Below are 20,323 nucleotides of genomic sequence, written 5' to 3' on the forward strand. Positions count from 1 at the left end.
TGTGGAGCTCTGCTGTACCTCGAGTATTAATGCAATTACTATTGTTCTTCTATTCAATTCCGCTTGTTCTTTGTCCAAGATATCACTTGTTCTTCAACTTGATGAATGTGATGATCCGTGACACTTATCATCATTCTCACCTATGAACGTGTGACTGACAACCACCTCCGTTCTACCTTAGATTGGGTGTTTATCTCTTGGATTCCTGATACACGATGCATGGTTGATCGCCTGACAACCGAGCGCTCGCCTGACAACCGAGCCAGCCATTCCATGAGATCAGAGTCTTCGTGGTATAGGCAAGAACTGATGGCGGCATTCAAGAGAATCCGGAAGGTCTAACCTTGTCTGTGGTATTCTGAGTAGGATTCAATGATTGAATGACTGTGACGTGCTTCAAACTCCTAGCGGCCGGGGCGTTAGTGACAGACGCAAAAGAATCACTGGATTCTATTCTGGCCTGACCGAGAACCGACAGATGGATAGCCGTGCCGTGACAGGGTGCGTTGAACATTTCCACTGAGAGGATGGGAGGTAGCCACTGACAACGGTGAAACCCTTGCATAAGCTTGCCATGAAAAGGAGTAAGAAGGATTGGATGAAGACAGTAGGAAAGCAGAGAGACGGAAGGGACAAGCATCTCCATTCGCTTATCTGAAGCTCTCACCAATGATATACATAAGTATCTCTATCTTTATCTTTATGTCTTATTCATATATCATCTATACCCATTTGAGTCTGCCTGACTAAGATTTACAAGGTGACCATAGCTTGCTTCATACCAACAATCTCCGTGGGATCGACCCTTACTCGCGTAAGGTTTATTACTTGGACGACCCAGTGCACTTGCTGGTTAGTTGTGCAAAGTTGTGTTTATGCCATGGTATTGAGCACCAAGTTCTTGGGGCCATTACTAGGGATTATTTGAGTTGTGAAAAGTAGTGATCACAATTTCGCACACCAAGTTTTTGGCGCCGTTGCCGGGGATTGTTTTGTGTATGGACAACTGACGGTTCATCTTGTTCCTTAGATTAGGTATTTTTCTTCAGAGTTCTTAAGAATGAATTCTAGTGTTTCATGATGATCTGTTGAAATCTGGCTGGCTGAGAAGCCATGTCTAATCTTATTGGACCGAGGTTTCAACTTATTATCACAAAAGCTTGTTGATTTCTATCAATCTTACTATTGGAGCAATGATCTGCTAAGGCTTGGCTGGCCATTGGCCATGTCTAGTGTTTTGGACCGAAGCCTTCTTTGAAAGCTTGGCTGGCTGTGAAGCCATGTCTAATTCCTGGACCGGAGTCTTAGACTAGCATTGCAATGATTCCTGGAATTCAAATTAAGAATTCTGAAACCTTTATTTTCCATTTTCATATAATTTTCGAAAAAGCACAAAAAAAAAATTTCAAAATCATAAAAAAAAAAACCAAAAATATTTTATGTTTCTTGTTTGAGTCTAGTGTCTAATTTTAAGTTTGGTGTCTTGCATGCATTGTTTATTTGATCTTGGTTCTATTTTCAAGTCAATAGTACAGGGAACTGAAGATTCAGAACATGCAGCAGAGGAATTACACAGAAAAAGCTGGGCGTTCAAAACGCCCAGTGAAGAAGGACAGACTGGCGTTTAAATGCCAGCCAGGGTGCCTGGTTGGGCGTTTAACGCCCAAAAAGGTAGTGCACTGGGCGTTAAACGCCAGAATGTGCACCATTCTGGGCGTTTAACGCCAGGATGGCACAAGGGGGAGGATTTTGTTTTCAAATCAATTTTTTTTCAAGTTTTCAAAGTTTTTCAAAATCAAATCTTTTTCAAATCATATCTTTTCAATCAAATGTTTTCAAAATCAATTTCTTTCCTTTTTCAAAGATACTTGCTAACAATTAATGATTTGATTGAACATTTCAAGTATGTTGCCTTTTCTGTTGAGAAAGGTTTAATGTTTGAATCATATCTTTTCTTGTTAGGCAAGTCATTAATTTTTAAAATCAAATCTTTCTAAATTGTTTTCAAATCATATCTTTTCAATCATATCTTTTTAAAAGCATAATTTTTTTATCATATCTTTTTAATCACATCTTTTTCAAAATAATTTTCAATCATATCCTTTTGATTTCTAATTTCAAAATCTTTTTCACTTGATTTCTTTTCCACTTTTAGTTTTCGAAAATTATCAATCAATTTTTCAAAATGTTTTTAAAATCTTTTTAATTAATTTTCGAAAATTCTCTTCTCCTCTTCTCACATCCTTCTATTTATGGAGTACCACTCCTTCTCAATGCACAATTCGAACTCTATCTGATTAAGTTCGAATTCTTCTACCTCTTTCTTCTATTTTTCTGTTCCTCTAACACCTCAAGGAATCTCTATACTGTGACATAGAGGATTCCATATTTTCTTGTTCTCTTCTCTTTCATATGAGCAGGAACAAAGACAAAGGCGTTCTTGTTGAAGCTGACCCTGAACCTAAAAGGACCTTGAAGCGAAAGCTAAGAGAAGCTAAGGCACAACTCTCTGTAGAGGACCTAACAGAAATCTTCAAAGAAGAAGAACCCATGGCAGCCGAAAACAACAACAATGCAAGGAAGGTGCTGGGTGACTTTACTGCACCTACTCCCGACTTCTATGGGAGAAGCATCTCTATCCCTGCCATTGGAGCAAACAACTTTGAGCTTAAGCCTCAATTAGTTTCTCTAATGCAACAGAATTGCAAGTTCCATGGACTTCCACTGGAAGATCCTCATCAGTTCTTAACTGAATTCTTGCAAATCTGTGACACTGTCAAGACTAATAGGGTTGACCCTGAGGTCTACAGACTTATGCTATTCCCTTTTGCTGTAAGAGACAGAGCTAGGATATGGTTGGACTCACAACCTAAAGAAAGCCTGGACTCATGGGAAAAGCTAGTCAATGCCTTCTTGGCAAAGTTCTTTCCACCTCAAAAATTGAGTAAGCTTAGAGTGGAAGTCCAAACCTTCAGACAGAAGGATGGAGAATCCCTCTATGAAGCTTGGGAAAGATACAAACAATTGATCAGAAAATGTCCTTCTGACATGCTTTCTGAATGGAGCATCATAGGTATTTTCTATGATGGTCTGTCTGAACTATCCAAGATGTCTTTGGATAGCTCTGCTGGAGGATCTCTTCATCTGAAGAAGACGCCTACAGAAGCTCAAGAGCTAATTAAAATGGTTGCAAATAACCAATTCATATACACTTCTGAAAGGAATCCTATAAACAATGGGACAAGTCAGAAGAAAGGAGTTCTTGAGATTGATACTCTGAATGCCATTCTGGCTCAGAACAAGATATTGACTCAACAAGTCAATTTGATTTCTCAAAGTCTGTCTGGAATACAAAATCCACCAAGCAGTACTAAGGATGCTTCATCTGAAGAAGAAGCCTATGATCCTGAGAACCCTTCAATGGAAGAGGTGAATTACCTAGGAGAACCCTATGGAAACACCTATAACTCTTCATGGAGAAATCACCCAAATTTCTCATGGAAGAATCAAGAGAGACCTCAACAAGGTTTCAACAACAATAATGGTGGAAGAAACAGGTTTAGCAATAGCAAGCCTTTTCCATCATCTTCTCAGCAACAGACAGAGAATTCTAAGCAGAACCCCTCTGACTTAGCAACCATGGTCTCTGATCTAATCAAAACCACTCAAAGTTTCATGACTGAAACAAGGTCCTCCATTAGGAATTTGGAGGCACAAGTGGGACAGCTGAGCAAGAAAGTTACTGAACTCCCTCGTAGTACTCTTCCAAGCAACACAGAAGAAAATCCAAAAGGAGAGTGCAAGGCCATCAACATGGCCGAATTTGGAGAGGAAGGAGAGAAAGTGAACGCCACTGAGGAAGACCTCTGTGGGCGTGCACTGACCTCCACTGAGTTCCCCAATGAGGAACCATGGGAATCTGAGGCTCAAAATGAGACCATAGAGATTCCATTGGACTTACTTCTGCCCTTCATGAGCTCTGATGAGTATTCTTCCTCTGAAGAGGATGAGTATGTCACTGAAGAGCAAGTTGCTAAATACCTTGGAGCAATCATGAAGCTAAATGACAAGTTATTTGGAAATGAGACTTGGGAGGATGAACCCCCTTTGCTCACCAAAGAACTGGATGACTTGTCTAGGCAGAAATTACCTCAAAAGAGACAAGATCCTGGGAAGTTTTCAATACCTTGTACCATAGGCACCATGACCTTCAAGAAGGCTCTGTGTGACTTAGGGTCAAGTGTAAACCTCATGCCTCTCTCTGTAATGGAGAAGCTAGGGATCTTTGAGGTGCAAGCTGCAAGAATCTCACTAGAGATGGCAGACAATTCAAGAAAACAAGCTCATGGACTTGTAGAGGATGTTTTGGTGAAGATTGAAGACCATTACATCCCTACTGATTTCATAGTCCTAGAGACTGGAAAGTGCATGGATGAATCCATCATCCTTGGCAGACCCTTCCTAGCCACAGCAAAAGCTGTGATTGATGTTGATAGAGGTGAACTGATCATTCAAGTGAATAAAGAATCCTTTGTGTTTAAGGCTCAAGGATATCCCTCTGTCACCATGGAGAGGAAGCATGAAGAGCTTCTCTCAAATCAGAGTCAAACAGAGCCCCCACAGTCAAACTCTAAGTTTGGTGTTGGGAGGCCACAACCAAACTCTAAGTTTGGTGTTGAACCCCCACATTCAAACTCTAAGTTTGGTGTTGGGAGGTTCCAACATTGCTCTGAGCATTTGTGAGGCTCCATGAGAGCCCTCTGTCAAGCTACTGACATTAAAGAAGCGCTTGTTGGGAGGCAACCCAATATTATATTTTATCTATTTCCTTTTGTTATTTTATGTTTTTTTGTAGGTTGATGATCATAAGAAGTCACAAAATCAATTGAAAAAGCAAAAACAGAATGAAAAATAGGAAGAAAAACAGCACACCCTGGAGGAAGAACTTACTGGCGTTTAAACGCCAGTAAGGCTAGCAGGTGGGCGTTTAACGCCCAGTCTGGCACCATTCTGGGCGTTTAACGCCAGAAAGGGGCACCAGACTGGCGTTAAACGCCAGAAAAGGACAAGAACCTGGCGTTAAACGCCAGAAATGGGCACCAGCCCGGCGTTTAACGCCAGAATTGGCTCAAAACGTGATTTTGCATGCCATTTGGTGCAGGGATGACTTTTCCTTGACACCTCAGGATCTGTGGACCCCACAGGATCCCCACCAACCCCACCACTCTCTCTCTTCTTCACCCATTCACCAATCACCTCAACACCTCTTCCGCAAAAACCCCTCACCTATCAAATCCCATCTTTCTCTTCACCACTCACATCCATCCTTCATAAAACCCCACCTACCTCACCCTTCAAATTCAAACCACTTTCCCTCCCAAACCCACCCATAAATGACCGAACCATGAGCCCCCCCTCTCCTATATAAAACCTTCTTCACCCCTTCATTTTCACACAACCTAAACATCACTTCTCCCCCTCTTTGGCCGAACACAAAGCCATTCCCTTCTTCCTCATTTCTTCTTCTTCTACTCTCTTCTTTCTTCTTTTGCTCGAGGACGAGCAAACCTTTTAAGTTTGGTGTGGTAAAAGCATTGCTTTTTGTTTTTCCATAACCATTTATGGCATCCAAGGCCGGAGAAACCTCTAGAAAGAGGAAAGGGAAGGCAAAAGCTTCCACCTCCGAGTCATGGGAGATGGAGAGATTCATCTGAAGGGTGCATCAAGACCACTTCTATGAAGTTGTGGCCTTGAAGAAGGTGATCCCCGAGGTCCCTTTTTCACTCAAAAAGAGTGAATATCCGGAGATCCGACATGAGATCCAAAGAAGAGGTTGGGAAGTTCTTACAAACCCCATTCAACAAGTCGGAATCTTGATGGTTCAAGAGTTCTATGCCAATGCATGGATCACCAAGAACCATGATCAAAGTGTGAACCCGGATCCAAAGAATTGGCTTACTATGGTTCGGGGGAAATACTTGGATTTTAGTCCGGAAAATGTAAGGTTAGCATTCAACTTGCCTATGATGCAAGGAGATGAACATCCTTACACTAGAAGGGTCAACTTTGATCAAAGGTTGGACCAAGTCCTCACTGACATTTGTGAAGAGGGCGCCCAATGGAAGAGAGATTCAAGAGGGAAGCCGGTTCAATTGAGAAGGCATGACCTCAAGCCCGTGGCTAGAGGATGGTTGGAGTTTATCCAACGCTCAATCATTCCCACTAGCAACTGGTCCGAAGTTACTATAGACCGGGCTATCATGATCCATAGTATCATGATTGGAGAAGAAGTGGAAGTTCATGAGGTTATAGCCCAAGAACTCTATAAGGTGGCGGATAAGTCCTCTACCTTAGCAAGGTTAGCCTTTCCTCATCTCATTTGTCACCTCTGTTATTCAGTAGGAGTTGACATAGAGGGAGACATCCCCATTGATGAAGATAAGCCCATCACTAAGAAGAGGATGGAGCAAACAAGAGACCCTCTCATCATGAGATCCCTGAGATGCCTCAAGGGATGCACTTTCCTCCACAAGACTATTGGGAGCAACTGAACACCTCCCTAGGAGAATTGAGTTCCAACATGGGACAACTAAGGGTGGAGCACCAAGAACATTCCATCCTCCTCCATGAGATTAAAGAAGATCAAAGAATCATGAGAGAGGAGCAACAAAGACAAGGAAGAGACATTGAGGAGCTCAAGCACTCCATAAGACCTTCAAGAGGAAGAACAAGCCGCCATCACTAAGGTGGACCCGTTCTTTAATCTCCTTGTTCTTTATTTTCTTGTTTTTCGAATTTTAGTGCTTATGTTTATCTATGTTTGTGTCTTATGATCATTATTGTCTTAGTGTCTATGCCTTAAAGATATGAATGTCCTATGAATCCATCAACTTTCTTGAATAAACAATGTTCTTAATTGAAAAAGATAAGAATTGCATGAATTTTGAATTTTATAACAGTTTAATTATTTTGATGTGGTGGCAACACTTTTGTTTTCTGAATGTATGCTTAAACAGTGCATATGTCTTTTGAATTTGTGGTTCATGAATGTTGGCTCTTGAAAGAATGATGAAAAAGGAGACATGTTACTGAGGATCTGAAAAATCATAAAAATGATTCTTGAAGCAAGAAAAAGCAGTGAATACAAAAAAAAAGGGGAAGCAAGCGAAAAAAAAAACGAAAGAAAAAGAAAAAGAAAGAAAAAGAAAGAAATAAAAGTTGTGATCCAAGGCAAAAAGAGTGTGCTTAAGAACCCTGGACACCTCTAATTGGGGACTCTAGCAAAGCTGAGTCACAATCTGAAAAGGTTCACCCAATTATGTGTCTGTGGCATGTATGTATCCGGTGGTAATACTGGAAGACAGAGTGCTTTGGGCCACGGCCAAGACTCATAAAGTAGCTGTGTTCAAGAATCATCATACTTAACTAGGAGAATCAATGACACTATCTGGATTCTGAGTTCCTAAAGAAGCCAACCATTCTCAATTTCAAAGGATAGAGTGAGATGCCAAAACTATTCAGAGGCAAAAAGCTAAAAGCCCCGCTCATCTAATTAATACTGATCTTCATGGATGTTTTTGGAGTTCATTGCATATTCTCTTCTTTTTATCTTATTTGATTTTCAGTTGCTTGGGGACAAGCAACAATTTAAGTTTGGTGTTGTGATGAGCGGATAATTTGTACGCTTTTTGGCATTGTTTTTAGTAGTTTTAGTTGAGTTCTTAGTATATTTTTATTAGTTTTTAGTTAAAATTCACTTTTCTGGACTTTACTATGAGTTTGTGTGTTTTTCTGTGATTTCAGGTATTTTCTGGCTGAAATTGAGGGACCTGAGCAAAAATCTGATCCAGAGACTGAAAAGGACTGCAGATGCTGTTGGATTCTGACCTCCCTGCACTCGAAGTGGATTTTCTGGAGCTACAGAAGCCCAATTGGCGCGCTCTCAACGGCGTTGGAAAGTAAACATCCTGGGCTTTCCATACTTTGCCCAAGATTTGATGGCCCAAACTGGCGTTCAAAGTCACCCTCAGAATTCCCAACGTTAAACGCCGGAACTGGCACCAAAATGGGAGTTAAACGCCCAAACTGGCACAAAAGCTAGCGTTTAACTCCAAGAAGAGTCTCTACACGAAAATGCTTCATTGCTCAGCCCAAGCACACACCAAGTGTGCCCGGAAGTGGATTTTTATGTCATTTACTCATCTTTGTAATCCTTAGGCTACTAGTTCCCTATAAGTAGGACCTTTTACTATTGTATTTGAACATCTTGAGATCTTTGAATCTTTTGATCACTGGGAGGCTGGCCTCACGGCCATGCCTAGACCTTGTTCTTATGTATTTTCAACGGTGGAGTTTCTACACACCATAGATTAAGGTGTGGAGCTCTGCTGTACCTCGAGTATTAATGCAATTACTATTGTTCTTCTATTCAATTCCGCTTGTTCTTTGTCCAAGATATCACTTGTTCTTCAACTTGATGAATGTGATGATCCGTGACACTCATCATCATTCTCACCTATGAACGTGTGACTGACAACCACCTCCGTTCTACCTTAGATTGGGTGTTTATCTCTTGGATTCCTGATACACGATGCATGGTTGATCGCCTGACAACCAAGCGCTCGCCTGACAACCGAGCCAGCCATTCCGTGAGATCAGAGTCTTCGTGGTATAGGCAAGAACTGATGGCGGCATTCAAGAGAATCCGGAAGGTCTAACCTTGTCTGTGGTATTCTGAGTAGGATTCAATGATTGAATGACTGTGACGTGCTTCAAACTCCTAGCGGCCGGGGCGTTAGTGACAGACGCAAAAGAATCACTGGATTCTATTCTGGCCTGACCGAGAACCGACAGATGGATAGTCGTGCCGTGACAGGGTGCGTTGAACATTTCCACTGAGAGGATGGGAGGTAGCCACTGACAACAGTGAAACCCTTGCATAAGCTTGCCATGGAAAGGAGTAAGAAGGATTGGATGAAGACAGTAGGAAAGCAGAGAGACAGAAGGGACAAGCATCTCCATTCGCTTATCTGAAGCTCTCACCAATGATATACATAAGTATCTCTATCTTTATCTTTATGTCTTATTCATATATCATCTATACCCATTTGAGTCTGCCTGACTAAGATTTACAAGGTGACCATAGCTTGCTTCATACCAACAATCTCCGTGGGATCGACCCTTACTCGCGTAAGGTTTATTACTTGGACGACTCAGTGCACTTGCTGGTTAGTTGTGCAAAGTTGTGTTTATGCCATGGTATTGAGCACCAAGTTCTTGGGGCCATTACTAGGGATTATTTGAGTTGTGAAAAGTAGTGATCACAATTTCGCACACCAGGCAGCTACCTTGTTCTCTGCTCTGCTCCTATTTTTAATCTCAATATCAAATTCTTGGAGCAGTAGGATCCACCTTATTAGTCCGGGCTTAGATTCTTGTTTGGTAAGCAAGTATTTGAGTGCTGCATGATCAGTGAACACAATTACTTTTGAGCCAATGAGATATGATCTAAACTTATCAAAAGTAATAACTATGGCTAAAAGTTCTTTCTCCATGGTGGTATAGTTCCTTTGATTTTCATTAAGGACCTTGCTAGCATAGTACATGACATGTACTAGCTTGTCTTTCCTCTGTCCTAGAACAACACCAACAGCAAAATCAGATGCATCACACATTAGTTCAAAGAGAAGATCCCAACTTGGTGGTGCTATAATAGGTGCAGAGGAGAATTTCTTTTTAAGTTCATCAAAGGCTACCATGCACTCTCTATCAAAAATAAATGGAGTATTTGAGACAAGTAGGTTGCTAAGGGGTTTTCTAATCTTTGAAAAATCTTTAATAAACCTCCTATAGAACCCAATGTGTCCCAAAAAGCTTCTTATTGCTTTGACATTGAAAGGTGGATGTAATTTTTCAATTACTTTCACTTTTGCCCTGTCTACTTCTATGCCATCTTTTGAAATCTTGTGACCAAGAACCACCCATTCAGTCACCATAAAATGGCACTTCTCCCAGTTTAAAACCAGGTTGGTTTCTTGACACTTTTTTAGCACAAGAGCAAGATGGTACAGACAATCAGAATATGAGTTCTCAAACACAGAGAAGTCATCCATAAATACTTCTATGAACTTTTTAATCATATCTGAAAAAATGGAGAGCATGCACCTTTGGAATGTTGCAGGTGCATTGCACAATCCAAAGGGCATTCTCCTATAAGCAAAGACACCATATGGACAAGTAAATGAAGTTTTTTCCTAATCCTTGGGGTCTTCAACAATTTGATTGTAGCCCGAATATCCATCTAGGAAGCAATAATACTCATGTCCTACCAATCTTTCAAGCATCTAGTCCATGAAGGGTAGGGGAAAGTGATCCTTCCGGGTGGCTTCATTAAGTTTCCGGTAGTCAATGCACATACGCCATCCGGTCACTGTCCTTGTAGGTACAATTCATTCTTCTCATTTGCCACAACAGTGATCCCTCCCTTCTTAGGGACTACTTGCACTAGGCTTACCCAAGGGCTGTCTGAGATGGGGTAGATCACCCCTGCTTGCCACAATTTCAACACTTCTTTCTGAACCACTTCAGTCATTGTTGGGTTCATCCTCCTTTGTTGTTGTCTTGAGGGTTTGGCATCCTCTTCAAGTAAGATTTTACGCATGCACATTGAAGGATTGATCCCCTTTAAATCTGCAAGTGTCCAGCCTATGGCATCCTTGCGTTGTCTCAGCACTTGGATAAGTTGCTCTTCTTGTTTCTTACTCAGACTTGAATTTATGATTACTGGGTAAGTGTTGTTAGCACCCAGATATGCATATTTAAAGCTGGGTGGTAAGGCTTTCAGCTCTAGTTTTGGTAACTCTGTATCTTTGTTGTCTGTGGTAGTTGGCTTGATTGAGTTCCTCATGGTTGCTTGTGGTAGTTCTCTATCTGGTGCTTGTTCTAGCTCAATGCTTTCTCCACGTTGTTCTTCTTCCATGACTTCTTGAACTATCTGTTCCGTGGTGTCTACCAGCATGCATTCTCCTACGGTTTCTTTGGGGTAACTCATTGCATCAAAGACGTTGAAGACCATTTTCTCTTCATGCAATCTCAAGACTAGTTCCCCTTTCTACACATCAATGATGGCTCCAGCAGTAGCTAAAAATGGTCTTCCTAGGAGAATTGACGTGTTGGCCTCTTCTTCCATGTCCAGCACAATGGAATCAGCAGGAAAAATGAATTCTCCTACTTTCACTAGCAAGTCTTCCACCACCCCATGTGGAAACTTAAATGTTCTGTCAGCCAATTGGAGTGCCATTCTTGTTGGCTTGGCTTCCACAATCTTCATCCTTCTCATCATGGTTAGGGACATAAGATTTATGCTAGCTCCCAAATCACACAAAGCTTTCTCAATAGTGACGTCCCCTATGATGCAGGGAATTTGAAAACTTCCTGAGTCTTTCAGCTTTTGAGGCAGCTTCTTCGGTATGATGGCGCTGCATTCCTCAGTCAATACTATGGTTTCTTTTGCCTCCCAGTTCCTCTTTTTGGTTATAAGCTCCTTTAAGAACTTGGCATAGAGTGGCATTTGTTCTAATGCCTCTGCAAACAGTATGTTGATTTGGAAAATCTTGAAGATCTCTAGGAACTTAGAGAACTGGCCATCCTTCCCATCTTTTCTCAGTCTTTGTGGGTATGGTGCCTTTGGCACGTAGGGCTTCAAGACTGGGTTTGGTGGAGGTGAAGCTGGGATCTCCCCTTCATCCTCGTTCCCATGCTTGGATGCAACCCCTTCATGATTATCTTTACTTGGGGTTCCTTCCTCTACAACCTTCCCACTTCTTAGAGTTATGGCTTTGCATTCCCCTCTTGGGTTAGCCATGGTATCGCTGGGAAATGTGTGTGTGGAAAGTTGGATTTGCTTGGACAAAATCCCCACTTGTGCTTCCAACCTTGAGATTGCTGCGCCTTGATTTTTCAGATTTGACCTGTATTCCTCTTGATTAGCATCTATCTTTTTGTCAGTTTGTGCTTGTCTGTCCATGAGGGTGGAGACTGCTCCTAAAATCTGGGATGACAGTTGTGCCATTGCAGCCTCCATCCTCTCAAAGTTGCTCTTGATCTCGTATGGTTGCATAATTGAGGATGGTTCATCTTGATTGAAGTTTTTGTGGGTGGGTTGGTTGTTATGGTATGATGTGTTTTGTGAGTTATGGTAGGGTCAATGGTTCCCTGTTTGATGGTTGGGGTTGTGGTTGGGATGCTGATTTGATGAATAAGGCTTGTTGTGGTCCTGGTTGTGGTTTTGTTGATTTTCCCATCCAAAGTTTGGGTGGCTCTTCCAACTTGGGCTGTATGTCTTAGAGTGTGGGTAATATGTTGCTCTGGATGAATTGTTCACATAATTAGCTTGTTTCCAGTTACCTTCAGATTTTTGTGCATTCCCTTCTTGTTGAGGAGTTTGGTCTTGAATGACTGAGGCTTGGTTGGCCTCCATCCTCTTGGTTAAGGCTGCTATTTGTGCTGCAATTGCCTTGTTCTGAGCTAACAAAGCATCTACAGAGTTGAGTTCTAGCACTCCCATCTTCTAAGTCCTTTCTGAAGCATAGAAATACTCATTTTCAGCTACAGTCTTAATGATATCTATGGCCTCTTCAATGGTTTTCTTTTTGTTGAGTGAGCCTCCTGAAGAATGATCCACTACCTTCTTTGCTTCATAGGATAGTCTCTCATAAAAGATATGTAGTTGTACCCACTCATTGAACATTTCCGGTGGGCATCTTCTTGTCAGATCTTTAAATCTCTGATAAACCCCATTTTGAGGGTTTATCTTGTGTTGATTTCAGGGGTTTTATCAATGATTCCACACACTTTCTATATGAAAATAAGAGATTTTGTGTTCCTTTCCTAGTTTTGGCCCATGGATGAAAACATGCTTATTTTGCACTAAAATAGATACATTTCTAATCTTCTCTTGATGCCATTCGATGCCATGATCTGTGTGTTAAGTGGTTTCAGAATATAGGGCAGGGATGGACCGGAAGAGAGAAGGAGGACGGGTGCAAAGGAAGGGAGCATGAGAATTGAGCCTTGGAAATCTCAGCATGGGCGCGTGCGCGCACTTGACGTGTCCGCATGGATAGAGCAACTAGAAGTCGAAGCCAAGAGCCAAGCCACGAGCCAGCTTACGTAGCGGCTAAGCCATGATCTTCATGGACGCGCACGCGTACATCACGCCTCCGCGCACATTACAAGATGCTTCGGTGGCGCGCGCGCGTACTTTGCGCGTGCGCGCCGATGTTCGAATATGATTTTTTAAGAAGTCACGTGACTTAGGCGTGGAGGTAGTTGGGAATCCCATTTTGGGAAAAGGCCTTGGCGGGAAAAGCTTAAGAAGACCAAAGGAGCAAGGGTTAAGGACACTTAGTTCATTTTCTAGATTTTAGATATTTTTGAGGGATAGTTAGTTACACTCTTGGAGAAGGAAAGAGAGATTCCAAGCTTTTCACTAGGGTTCATCTTCATCCAATTTCTGAATTTTCAATCACTCTTTGGTGAGATCCATTACAATTCTCACTTCACTTTGTTCATGTCATAGATTTTCTTCTCCAATTTCAAGTAGTAGTTGTAATTGCTCAATTCTCATAGATCTAGAATTCAACTTTGTAATTTTGGATTTTATCAATACTTTGAGAATTTGATTTTCATTGTTGCTCTTTGATACTTGTTGGTAGTTCCTTGTGTTGCAATACTTTTAATTTTACTTTTCTTCTCATTTTACTATGACTTTCTTTCTTGCTCATCAAATGTTTGATAAAATGTCAACACTAGTTATGGAGTAGAAATTTCTCACTTGGCATAGGGTTTGGCCATTAGAAGAAGTTAAATAGTTGTGTCAATTGTTGATTTGGAATTAGGGATTGCTAATTGACTTGGAGTGCACTAAAGCTAGATTCCCATAAGGTGAAGCTAGGACTTGTGACTCAAGTTGATTATTTTCATTTGACTTTCCTCTATACCTAGGGGATAACTAAATGAAGCAAGGCCTAATTGTTGTCATCATTGAATGAACTATAAGGATAGAAATTCTAATGCCAACCCTAAGCCAAGTCTTTTAATGATTGATTGCTTGTTTCCTATTACTTTGCTAAAACCTTCAAGGAATACTAACAAGGCTTTCTAATCAATAAGATGCACACTTTGGCAATTCCAAGGGAGGACGACTCGGGAGACTAGTACTCTCGGATATAGATTGTAGGATTGTTTGGTACGAGATTTAAGTGTCGATTAGACTATACTCACGATCATATTCATCTTTGAATTCTAATTCGGCATGCTAAATTTCGTTTATCAAAATCTCTCCCAGGCCTCATAGAGTATTTTTCCATCTTGTTGTCTGAAAGTTTGCACCTCAGCTCTCAGCCAGTTGATTCTTTGTGGAGGGTAAAATTTTGCAAGGAATCTGTTCACAACCTCTTCCCATGTAGTTAGGCTGTCCTTGGGGAATGATTCCTACCACTTTGCTGCCTTGTCTCTGAGTGAAAAAGGAAACAAGAGTAGTTTGTAGATGTCAGGGTGTACCCCGTTGGACTTTACTGTATCACATATCCTCAAGAATGTGCTAAGATGTTGATTAGGGTCTTCTTGGGTACTTCCTCCATATGAGCAATTATTTTGAACAAGCGTGATGAGCTGAGGCTTCAGCTCAAAATTATTGGCATGAATTGTTGGCTTTAGGATGCTGCTGCCACAATTTCCTGGATTTGGGTTGATGTAGGAGCCTAAGACTCTCCTTTCTTGCCCATCATGATTGAATGGGCCTTCTCTGGCATGGTTATGAACTTCTTCCTCATGGTGCTTCTCCATATTCTCCTTCATGTTTGTTTCAAAATACTCTTCCTCTTCCTCAGCACCAACAACTCTCTTCCCTCTTGCTTCCCTCCTTAATCTAAGGAATGTCCTCTTAGGTTCAGAATCAAAGGAAGTTGAAGCCCCACTTCTCTTGCCTGTCATACGACCAGCAAGGAAAAAAAAGCAAGAAAGAAAATGGATGAAGAAATTACTTTTGTTAGAGTAGTTGTTAGAGTGAGTGGTGCAATTGATTAAACAGTTAGAAGACTGGAAATATGGGTACTGAATAAAATAATATAGCTCAAAATAAAGTAAAATAAAAACTAAATAAATGAAATTAAAATAACAAGGAATTTAAATTGCTTAATCTAGCTCTCCAATCAATTTAATCACTGTCAAATTTAAGCCAATCCCCAGCAACGGCGCCATAAAACTTGATGACCAGAATTCACTACCCATTCAAAAATTAGTGAATTAGTTCTTTTGGCAAGCGCACCAAAATTATCGCCAAGTGATAACCCACAGTGGAGTGGGATCGTATCCACAAAGATTGGCAAATTCAAGCAGTTTTAATTGATTGATGAATTAGTCAAGCGGATCAATAAGATTGTGAAGTGCAGAATTGTAAATGACATAAATGTAAATGACTAGAATATAAAGAAAAGCTATAAAGTGCAGAAACGGAAATTGCAGAATGTAAAGTGCTGAATCATAAATGACATTAATATAAATGGGAGTGGGGAATTGCTGAATGTAAAATTAAGCAGTAAAGAAGTGGATAGATAAGAATGGGGAAGTTTATTGAGATTGGGAGATGTTGTCTCTTTGGATCAAATCTAGCTTATATCCTCTTCAATCATGCAACTCATTGACCTCTTGGAAATCATGATTGATTGAGCCCCAATCACTTGGTGACTCAATCTCTCAGATCTTGATCAATAACCAATTCCTTGGTCTAATTGCTCATGAAGAGAGATATGCTTGGTCCCTGATTATACCACACACCCTTATAGGTCCAGGTAGAGGGAGGATTATATGTCACGTACCCAAACACCAAAACCCATATTCTACTCAAGTGTGAGAAGGGATTTCAAGCGTGGTTTCATGTTTCTTTTTCCAAGGTTCCCATGAAACCCGATTGCATTAGATCTCTTTCCTAAGATAATTGAACATTAAGCATTAAGAACGAAATTCCTTCTAGCAAATCAAAGAGAAGATGAAGAGAAGAAGAATTTCACTATTATCAATCCATCAAGTACAATAGAGCTCCCTCTCTCAATGAGAGGGAAGTTAAGTACTCAGAGCTCAAAAAGTACTCAAAAGTGAAGTGTAAAAATGGATCTAAAACTGACTGCTTAACCCCTTCTTCATTACTCTTTGGGGGTATTTATACTACTCGTAGTAAAATAAAAAAATTACAAAAGTGAAAAGGGAAAATTACATTTTGGAAGGAAAAGAAAACACTCAATAAGCATGACTTCCCAGCTGGCGTATGGCTGGCGCTTCACTGGCGTGTCACGTGCCCTTCATTTCTAGCTTGGCGTGCTACGCCCAATCCTTCAAGTGGCACGCTCGCTCTCTATCAACCTTGGCGTGCCACGCCTTCAAGCTCAAGTGGCATGCCATAGTGGAATTCTTCTGTTGGCGTGCCACACCTTCGAACTCAAGTGGCACGCCATAGTGGAGTTCTTGTGTTGGCGTGCCACGCCTTCGAACTCAAGTGGCACGCCCTTTGCCTTTTTCCACTTTTCCTTGCCTCTAGGAACTTGAACTAGCGTGGCACGCCCAGGGTCTGGCGTGCCATGCCCTTGCTGTGTGCTTGGCTAAGCTCCTCTGGCAAATTGCACTAGTGCGGCACGCCCAGGGTCTGGCGAGCCACGCCCCTTTGTGAGTGGGTGGTTCCTCTGTTTGGCGTGCTGATGAGCGGATAATTTATACGCTTTTTTTCATTGTTTTTAGTATGTTTTTAGTATGTTTTAGTTAGTTTTTATTATATTTTTATTAGTTTTTAGTTAAAATTCACTTTTCTGGACTTTACTATGAGTTTGTGTGTTTTTCTGTGATTTCAGGTAATTTCTGGCTGAAATTGAGGGACCTGTGCAAAAATCTGATTCAGAGGCTGAAAAGGACTGCAGATGCTGTTGGATTCTGACCTCTCTGCACTCAAAGTGGATTTTCTGGAGTTACAGAAGCCCAATTGGAGCGCTCTCAATTGCGTTGGAAAGTGGACATCCTGGGCTTTCCAGCAATGTATAATAGTCCATACTTTGCCCGATATTTGATGGCCCAAACCGGCGTTCCAAATCAGCTCAAAACTGCCCGGCGTTAAACGCCGGAACTGGCACAAGAATGGGAGTTAAACGCCCAAACTGGCACAAATGCTGGCGTTTAACTCCAAGAAAAGTCTCTACACATGAAAGCTTCAATGCTCAGCCCAAGCACACACTAAGTGGGCCCGGAAGTGGATTTTTATGTCATTTACTCATTTCTGTAAACCCTAGGCTACTAGTTCTCTACAAATAGGACCTGTTGCTATTGTATTTGACATCTTTTGATCACTTTAGATCATAGGATCATCTTTGGACATTTAGTTCTTAGATCATGGGGGCTGGCCTCACGGCCATGCCTGAACTTTGTTCTTATGTATTTTCAATGGTGGAGTTTCTACACATCATAGATTAAGGTGTGGAGCTCTGCTATACCTCGAGTATTAATGCAATTACTATTGTTCTTCTATTCAATTCAGCTTGTTCTTGTGATATCACTTGTTCCTCAACTTGATGAATGTGATGATCCGTGACACTCATCATCATTCTCACCTATGAACGTGTGCCTGACAACCACCTCCGTTCTACCTTAGATTGAGTGGATATCTCTTGGATCCCTTAATCGGAATCTCCGTGGTATAAGCTAGAATTGATGGCGGCATTCAGGAGAATCCGGAAGGTCTAAACCTTGTCTGTGGTATTCTGAGTAGGATTCAAGGATTGAATGACTGTGACGAGCTTCAAACTCCTGAAGGCTGGGCGTTAGTGACAGACGCAAAAGAATCACTGGATTCTATTCCAACCTGATTGAGAACCGACAGATGATTAACCGTGCTGTGACAGAGCGCGTTGAACATTTTCACTGAGAGGATGGGAGGTAGCCATTGACAACGGTGAAACCCTACATACAGCTTGCCATGGAAAGGAGTAAGAAGGATTGGATGAAGACAGTAGGAAAGCAGAGAGACGGAAGGGACAAAGCATCTCCATACGCTTATCTGAAATTCTCACCAATGAATTACATAAGTATCTCTATCTTTACTTTATTTATCCTCCATAACCATTTGAATCCGCCTGACTGAGATTTACAAGATGACCATAGCTTGCTTCATACCAACAATCCCCGTGGGAACGACCATTACTAGCGTAAGGCTTATTACTTGGACGACCCAGTGCACTTGCTGGTTAGTTGTGCGAAGTTGTGATAAAAAGTTGAGATTGCAATTGAGCGTACCATGTTGATGGCGCCATTGATGATCACAATTTCGTGCACCAAGTTGTTGGCGCCGTTGCCGGGGATTGTTGAGTTTGGACAACTGACGGTTCATCTTGTTGCTTAGCTTAGGTATTTTTCTTCAGAGTTCTTAAGAATGAATTCTAGTGTTTCAAGGTGATGTTCTTATCATCACCAAAGCTGATTGATTCCCATCAATTTAGCTCTTGAATGTAATGTCCTGCTGAAGCTTGGCTAGCCATGTCTAATTTCTTTAGACTGAAGCTTTAGACTAACATTGCATGATTCTTGGAATTCTCATTAAGAATTTTGATATCATTTATTTTCTTTTTCACTCAATTTTCAAAAAAAAAACAAAAAAATTACAAAATCATAAAAACCAAAAATATTTTAAGTTTCTTGTTGAGTCTAGTGTCTCATTTTAAGTTTGGTGTCAATTGCATGTTTCTTTTCTTCTTGCATTTTTTCGAATTCATGCATGTGTCTTAATTGATCTTCAAGTTGTTCTTGATGATTTCCTTGTTCTGATCTTTAAATTCTCTTGTCTTGAGTGTTTTGTTGTTTCTCATATGCATTCTCATTTTGTTAGTGTCAATAGTATACAAACTTCTAAGTTTGGTGTCTGGCATGCATTGTTTATTTGGTTTTAGTTGCACTTTGATTACAGCAGAATTGAAGATTCAGAACTTACAGCAGAGGAATTACACAGAAAAAGCTGGGCGTTCAAAACGCCCAGTGAAGAAGGAAAACTGGCGTTTAAATGCCAGCCAGGGTACCTGGCTGGGCGTTTAACCCCCAAAAGGGTAGTGTTTTGGGCGTTAAACGCCAGAATGGATACCATTCTGGGCGTTTAACACCAGGATGGCACAAGAGGGAAGATTTTGTTTTTAACTCAAATTTTTTTTCAAGTTTTCAAAATTTTTCAAAATCAAATCTTTTTTTCAAATCATATCTTTTCAATCATATATTTTCAAAATCAATTTCTTTATATTTTCAAAAATACTTGCTAACAATTAATGATTTGATTCAACATTTCAAGTATGTTGCCTTTTGTGTTGAGAAAGGTTTAATGTCTGAATCATATCTTTCTTGTTAGGCAGGTCATTAATTTTCAAAATCAAATCTTTTTAAATTGTTTTTCAAATCATATCTTCTCAATCACATCTTTTTAAAAACCATAACTTTTCAATCATATCTTTTTTATTTCTAATTTCAAAATCTTTTTCAAAAATCACTTGATTTCTTTTCCACTCTTAGTTTTCGAAAATAAATTATTATTTTTCAAAATGTTTTTAAAATCTTTTTAATTTATTTTCGAAAATTTCTTCCCCTCTTCTCACATCCCTCTATTTATGGACTAACACTCCTCCTCAATGCACAATTTGAACTCCATCTTTCTTGATAAGTTCGAGTTCTTCTACCTCTTCCTTCTACTCCTCTGACACCTCAAGGAATCTCTATACTGTGACATAGAGGATTTCATATTTTCTTGTTCTCTTCTCTTTCATATGAGCAGGAGCAACGACAAAAGCATTCTTGTTGAGGCTGATCCTGAACTTGAAAGGACCTTGAAGCGAAAGCTAAGAGAAGCTAAGGCACAACTTTCTGTAGAGGACCTAACAGAAATCTTCAAAGAAGAAGAAGACATGGCAGTCGAAAACAACAACAATGCCAACAATGCAAGGAAGGTGCTGGGTGACTTTACTGCACCTACTCCCGACTTCTATGGGAGAAGCATCTCTATCCCTGCCATTGGAGCAAACAACTTTGACCTTAAGCCTCAATTAGTTTCTCTAATGCAACAGAATTGCAAGTTCCATGGACTTCCATTGGAAGATCCTTATCAGTTTTTAGCTGAATTCTTGCAAACCTGTGACACTGTCAAGACTAATGTGGTTGACCCTGAGGTCTACAGACTTATGCTATTCCCTTTTGCTGTAAGAGATAGAGCTAGGATATGGTTGGACTCACAACCTAAAGAAAGCCTGAA

General features: G+C 40.7%; 1 non-coding gene across 1 annotated transcript; it reads right to left on the reverse strand.

Moving 5' to 3' along the window:
• Positions 1-2,946: 2,946 nt before the first annotated feature.
• Positions 2,947-3,054, reverse strand: LOC130978752 (small nucleolar RNA R71). The gene has a single exon (XR_009086369.1). It is a non-coding gene; the product is annotated as a small nucleolar RNA R71 (small nucleolar RNA).
• Positions 3,055-20,323: the final 17,269 nt, after the last annotated feature.

This window comes from Arachis stenosperma, chromosome 4, assembly GCF_014773155.1.
Source record: "Arachis stenosperma cultivar V10309 chromosome 4, arast.V10309.gnm1.PFL2, whole genome shotgun sequence".
Taxonomy (NCBI): Eukaryota; Viridiplantae; Streptophyta; class Magnoliopsida; order Fabales; family Fabaceae; genus Arachis; species Arachis stenosperma.